This window comes from Dipodomys merriami, unplaced genomic scaffold, assembly GCF_024711535.1.
Source record: "Dipodomys merriami isolate MVZ:Mamm:240054 unplaced genomic scaffold, mDipMer1.0.p SCAF_16, whole genome shotgun sequence".
NCBI lineage: Eukaryota > Metazoa > Chordata > Mammalia > Rodentia > Heteromyidae > Dipodomys > Dipodomys merriami.
In genome coordinates this window covers 14236130-14243394 of record NW_027202937.1, presented here as the reverse complement: position 1 = coordinate 14243394, position 7265 = coordinate 14236130, and the positions used below count along the sequence as shown (strand labels likewise).

The window sequence follows — 7265 nt, the reverse complement described above, 5'->3', positions numbered from 1 at the left end:
GTTGGTGACACTTGTAAGCCTCGCTTTTCAGGAGGCTGAGATCTGAGGATCATGTTTTTAAAGCCAACCTAGACAGGAAAAACCTATGAGATTTTTCTTTCTAATTAACCAAAAAATTGCTAAAGGTGGAGATATGGCTCAAGTGTAGAATGCTACCCTTAAACAGAAAAAGTTTAGGAACAGCATCCAAGATTTTAAGTCCCACATTGGCAAAAAAAAATTGTTCTATTAGTTATCATTATTGTCCATATGAACATACAGGATTACATTGTCCTACTTCACAGTAGTAAATGTCTGTTCCTTTTTGAGTTAGTAGTACTATTCATACACAATTCTTAAATTACTTAAATTACTAGAAGTACAGAACCTTTCTTTTGCATATAACTGCAACTTGCTTGAAGACAAACAGTAATTTAACTTTGTTTCACAGCTTTTTGTAAAAGTGTTTCCTTTGCACTCAGCATAAAGAACAAAACAAAGCAAAAACTGTCTGAATCAATTAGTGGTATTAAATTCAAACAAAGTATGTCATAATCTGGAAATTAACTGCTAGCATATGAAGTTTATTTCATGAAGAATATATTACTGAATATTAAGAACAAGAAGTCTGAGTCGGGTGGTTTACAGCTGTCAACACAGCTGTGGGGATCTTGGGTTAGGGGTTGAAATGTCAAGCTCAGCTTAACCTGAATTGAGAGACTCCATCTCAAGGAAAAAAAGGTAGGGGTGGAATACACAAAGAAGATATAATTCCTGCCTGATGTTATAATTTGCTAGCCTCGAATATGACTTTCCAAAAACCATGCTATTTAAACTCCACTGTTATTTCAGAGCAGAGTTGACAATAGTTAAAACGCATCTAAATCATCAGCAGAAAATTAATAAAAAATTAAAATACTACTAAGTTTTTTATACATCAAAATGGTTGAAGGTAGCAATAAAACAGACTCATACAATTTCATAGCTTGCCTACATGGAGAGAAGTCACATCACTTGCGTTTCCCTTCTCATACATCCACAAGTACTGTTTTCCACTATACTAGACATGAACTCTGCATTGATTTTTGCCTGTAAAATGTTATGGAAGATTGGGGAAAAAATTGACTGAAAACTTCAAATGGCAAAATGAACTTTCAAGTTCAAGAGATTCAGAAAACCCAAAGAGGGCAAACCTCAAAACATCAACACTGAAAATAAAGTATCTTTTAGGAAATATACTATTTACCTGACTTGTGTAACTGTGAGCCCTCTGTATAACACCTTTATAATATCAATTAAAACATTTAATCCATACACATACTCATCACTTAAAACAAGGTTCTAAAAGTTAAACAACTGAAAAATGTGAAAAGATTATCAGAGAAATAAGAGATTTAACTCAAAAGAACAAAGATCCACAGATGTTTATTTTAAGAAAACATGAACCTGAGATAAAACTCTGGTAATTAATTTCTTTATTAAAGTCCTGTGGTTCATAGAAATACTTTGGATCTCCAGAACATAGTTTCTATTCAAAATTGGTATTCATCCATTTCTAAGAAATCTAAGTAGATCTCCTGTTACACAGCACACTAGTGAATGACTGTGGTTGTTTTTGTTCAGGCCTGGGTGGTACATTGGCAGCATACCTTTGGAGTGATATCACTATGATGGGGTTCTAGCTTCATCTCCTTGGAAGGAGTTATGATATGGATTCAAATCTGAAAATTAATTATGATACATTTAGTGACTCAAGCCAGATTTCTGTTTAGTTGCTCTGTGTGTTTTTCTCATTGTATAGATAAATGAGAGCTCTATCCTCCTATAGTGTACATACAGATACCACAGAACAAAATCAACTAATCACTGCCAAGATCTCTGTGATTGAAAGTATTCTGATCATGATCCATTGCCATAGCCACACCCACCATCTCTTTGGTGACCAAGTCCTACAAGTGTTCCTGTTTCTTTAGGAGAAGATCATCCCGTGGTGTTCACAGATTCCAACTCACTAGGTAGTATGAATCAAAGAGATATTCTAGGATGCCTAAGTACTCTATCTTCATGAAGTAGTTGTCACAGAAAGGCAGGTAGTTTGGACAACCCACAGACTCTGCTATCAATTCCTCAGGTAAGAGTATAAACCTCCTCTCTTTTCTCCTCTTCACTCCCTACATACAACTGTTTTATAAGTTAAAAAAGCAAGTGTCATCTGAATGTTAGGTCTCTTATTCCCTTCACTTCACTGCACTTCTTTACTTCAGGAAGTGTTAGGCAATGAGAGGAGCTCAGGAAAGTGTTATTTAAGGTAAATCTGCATATCTGCCTGTGGTGAATATAGAATTACCTGCCTCCCTCTCCTTGGATCTTCTGTGGTGTCCGATGAGAAAGAGACCATTTCTGAAAATGGTATTAGGGATACAGAACTGAGGTGTGAATCTCATACAGAAGCCTACACACATACTCTCAGCTCTCATGAGCAATGACCACAGAAGTTTAACATCTAAAAAACAATCTTGCTGGGGCTGGTGGCTTACACTTTAATCCTATCCACTCAGAATGCTGAGAGCTGATGATCACAGTTCAAAGACTACCCTGGGAGGAAAGTGTAACACTTCTATCTCCAAATAACCACCAGAAAACCTGACTTAGAGCTGTGCCTCAAAGTGGTACAGTGCTAGCCTTGAGCAAAAGAGCCCAGGGACAGTGTCCAAGTCCTGAGTTCAAGCCCCAAGACCAACCAACAAAAAAATACAACCCTGGTTTGGCAGTGAACATTTCAAGGGAAAATACCTCTAAGAAGTAGCATAAAACAGAAGTGAATACTTCAGTAAGACACATGAAGGGACCCAAGCAAACAGCCAGAAGTGGAAGCAGGACACACACCATCCCAGCTCTCCATAAGTCCCCAACTGTCATGTCCTGGACAATATGTACAAGAGGAGATCTAGATTGTACCATTGGATGATCTTTTCTATCAATGAAGGTATACTCAGAAAATATTCAGAAAGTGATCTCTGTGGATTCTCAGAAGTTTCTTTAACATTACTTCTTGGCTTTGGTGATAAATGGAGGATATGTGATAAGGGGAAAACCAAGTTTAAGAAACTTGGACCATTTAGGGAACTCTTCATCATCATCATAACTCCTCATTATTGCACATTCACTATAATTCACTCCCCAAGTTTCTAGCCTCAGCAAATTACAGAGTAGAAAGAAGACAGCAGAATTGTGCCTCAGGGATGGAGAGGTGCAGAAGGAGCACTTTTCCCTGGTGAAGATAAAACTCAAGACAGTGACATCTTGACAACAATGGAGTTGTTTATGAGCACTGGGACTCATGAAGAATAAATACAGCCTGACTCTTACTGCTTAATCACAATATCCACCATGATGCAGCTGCAGAGACTATGTAGATAAGTGATCCAGCACTATAGTTTGCGGCTGCCTTTGGTGTTACAAGGGAAGTTGTGGAGGCAGAGCTGGTCAGAGGCAGGTGGTGAGAGAGAAGGGTCTGAGACATTTGACCATTTGTAGAATAGGAAAATATCAAACAGAACCCAGGTAGCAGAAGACCTATTAATTCCAGTAACCTCTGTTTTTCTCTCTACAAGAAGTCCTTGACTTGGGTCCAGTGACTCAGGCCTGTAATTCTAGCTCAGGAGGCTGAGATCTGAGGATCGCAGTTCAAAGCCAGCACAAGCAGGAAAGACCTTGAGACTCTCATCTCCAATAAACCACTCAGAAAACCAGAAGTGGTTCTGTGGCTCAAGTGGTAGAGCTCTAGCCTTAAGCTGAAGAGCTGAGGGACAGTGCCCAGGCCCAGAGTTCAAGCCCACAATGGGCATGACAAAAAAAGAAAAGACAAAAAAAAAAAAAAGAAGCCTTTGAGTTAGAAGGAGATAAGAACCTTTTTAAAATATTAATGAAATATACATATCAATGTCTCTCCTAAACAGTTTTTAGAGTAGATATAGGTGTATGGCTTTTCCAGCACACTTGTGACATTCATCAAGACAAGAAAATACTCTTTCTTTATTCCAAAGACTATTACTGATATGTCAGAGAACCAACAGGTATATTTTTCTAAAGCAAAATATTAGCCATAGCAATACCAGAGATATTGCAAGTAAAAATTAACTCTGATTTATGAGTGTCTTAAGGATAGTCCCGGTCATTCCCTGTATCTGCAGAAACCTGTATGTTCACCTCATCTCTACCTGTGAGGAGACACTGAAACTGAAATCAAAGTGCATTGACTTCTCCAGGCCACTCAGTTTTTAACATCCTTAATGAAACATAAGGGAACCCAAATACCTTCACAAACTGTTTAGCTGATACGTTGCTGAGCTGAGTTTATTGTCAAATTTTGAATCATTTGCCTCAGTTTATAATTTATTTGTAAGCGGGTTTTCAAGCTCTTCATAGCAGGAGATTATGTTAGGGAGCATATGTAAATAGACTCAAAAGCCACACCTCCAAGGAGTTCTATGCAGGGGAGGATGATGGCAGCTGGCAGACAACCATCCAGCCAGGGAATACAGCCTGGTGGGGTCAGGTATTACTAAGAGTCAAAAGTCCAAGCTGATTTCTGACCGATAGCCAGCATTGTGCTAAGAAGGTTACTGGTTGGGAAAAAGTTCACCATGGTGACACATTCATATTCTTTTGGCAAAGTGTCTATATGTTAACTGTCATAGGAAGTGGGGAATGATCTTGTATGTTGCACAAATAAATTTGATAAACAAGAAAATTGTTGGGGACTAAATTTGGGTTGACATGGGAAGCTTTTATAATTTTGAAGAATAAAAGCAACATAAATTTATGTTGTGATCTTCATTTTTAATATAATACAGAATACATAGAAAAGAAAAAGATAACACTTCATAAAGTGGTTTTACAATCACAGCAGGAGATTTTAGAGTAGTTTGTTTTACAGGGTATGGATTCTTTGCTTACTTGAAGGATGAATGTATACAGGATCATACAGATGATCCCAGGGAAGGAAAAGTACAACAAAACTACTAATGACAGGTGCTGGTGGCTCATGCCTGTAATCCTAGCTACTGTAGAGGTTGAGATCTGAGGATCATAGTAGGCACACACAAAGCCAGCCCAGGTAAAAGAGTCCCCCTGACACTCTTATCACCAATTAACTACTCTAAAACCTGAATTAGTGTTGTTACTCAATTGGTAGAATACTAAGTTTGAACACAAACAGGCTCAGGAACACACCCAGGAGAAACACACCGGATTAAAAAAAAAAGAAGAAGAAGCAAAAGAAAAAAATCCACCATAATGATTGTATGTATTGGGTATGAGAAGTGAAATGTGTACATATTGGAAATTGACTGCATGTATTTATTGCTTTTGCTTACCTCCTGTGGAAAAAGAAAATGATCATAGAAAATTTGGACATGAGGAATACAAAGAAGGACAAACAGGTGGATGCATGTAATCTGTGTCTAAATTGTAGTCATCATGAATCCCCAGGTCCCAGGAATCAAGAAAGGAAGAAAGTGCTAGACACTGATACCTCATGACTGTAATTCCAGCTACTTAGGAAATTTAGATCAGAGGATCACAGTTCCAGAACAGTCAAGGCATAAAAGTCCATGGGACACTTATCTCCAGTAAACCACCAAAAATAAAAAAGGTGGAAGTGCAGCTGTGCTTCAATTGGTAGAGTGGTAGCCTTGATTGAGATAAAAAGTTCAAAGACAGCACCCAGGACCTGAGAGACAGACAGATAGAGTGGAAGAGAAAAAGAGGAAGGAAGGAAGGAAGGAAGGAAGGAAGGAAGGAAGGAAGGAAGGAAGGAAGGAAGGAAGGAAGGAAGGAAGGGAGGCAGGGAGTGAGGCAGGGATGGAGGCAGGGAGGGAGGAAGGGATAGAGAGAAGGAGGGAGGAGGGAAGGAAGAAAAAGAGGAAAGATGTGAGGGAAAGAAGATAAAAAGTAAACAAGAAAGAGAACAAATGAAGGAAATGAGGAAATAAGGGAGGAAATGAGTAAAGAAAGAAAATTAGGCATCTTCGAGGAAATGACCTTGTACATTTACATACTTCATAAACCATTACTTTACTATATAAACAGGGAAAATCAATAGACCTGAAATATGTCATCTTTACTTGGTTGTACTTCTCAAAAGGCTTTTCCTGGTCCTGTACATGAATCAGATGATTTGGAGTAACCTCATTCAAAGGATAATCTTCTATATGCTTACTGGTCCTGGAATTTTAGGAAACTTCCTTGTACTTGTGAAACATGTATATACTGTCATTATGGGTCCTGAAAAAAAGAAACTCATATACCTTATCCACATTCACCTGTTTTTTTCAAATACACTTATCATTTGTAGCATAGGGGCCAGAGGTATATTAACCACAGATCTTTGTTTCATAAACTTCCTAGGTGATGTTAGTTGCAAAACTGTGATTTATACGGAAAAATTACCTCGAGGCCTTTCCATCTGTACCACCTGTCTCCTCACCATGGTCCAGGTCATCACTATCAGCCCCAGAACCACCCAGTGCAGAAAGCTCAAACCACAGACTACATGGCAAGTTCTTCCCTATCTCCTCTTGTTTTGGGTCTTGAACTCTCTGATAAGCTCCTATTTGTTCCTCAATAGCATGAACAGCTCCAGAATTGAAATACGTGTTGGTTATTGTCATATGCATCAATCTAAGCATGTGGTTAGGTTGCTTTTCCTCTCCCTCTTGACTCTTTGGGATGTGATCTTTCAGAGTCTCATGGGCTGGAGCAGTGGGTACATGGCTTTTCATCTGTATAAACAGCATAAGCGAGTCCTCTACCTTCATAACTCCAGGTTCACACACAATTCCAGCCCAGAAATCAGAGCCATTCATAGTACTCTCATTCTCTTGACCTGTTTTCTTTTTTTTTAATTGGGCAGATTTCATTTCCACAATTTATATAGGTTCTATCATGACACATGACTGCACAGTACTAAATATCAAGGTGTTTCTAGGTCTTAGGTATGCTGGTCTCAGCCCCTTCATATTGATCATGAGGGATGCACAGGTTGCTAAATACTGGAAAGTTCACTGAGAAGTACAAAAATTACTTTACATTGATTCCTCAATGAGCCAGAGGTGTAATACATTCCAAATTTCTTTATGCTACCATACTATGAAATCATGAAAATAAGGCTTTATTTTCATAGATTTCTTTTATTTTTAAGAAGTCTGGTTCTGAAAAATCTAAGATTGATTCAGAGATTCTAGAATCTTGGCCAGACAGATCCTTATTTTCTTCTTATTCTC

General features: G+C 38.3%; 1 pseudogene; it reads left to right on the top strand.

Annotated features, from left to right (window-relative positions):
• Nucleotides 1-6086: 6086 nt before the first annotated feature.
• Nucleotides 6087-7050, top strand: LOC138827657 (vomeronasal type-1 receptor 94-like; annotated as a pseudogene).
• Nucleotides 7051-7265: the final 215 nt, after the last annotated feature.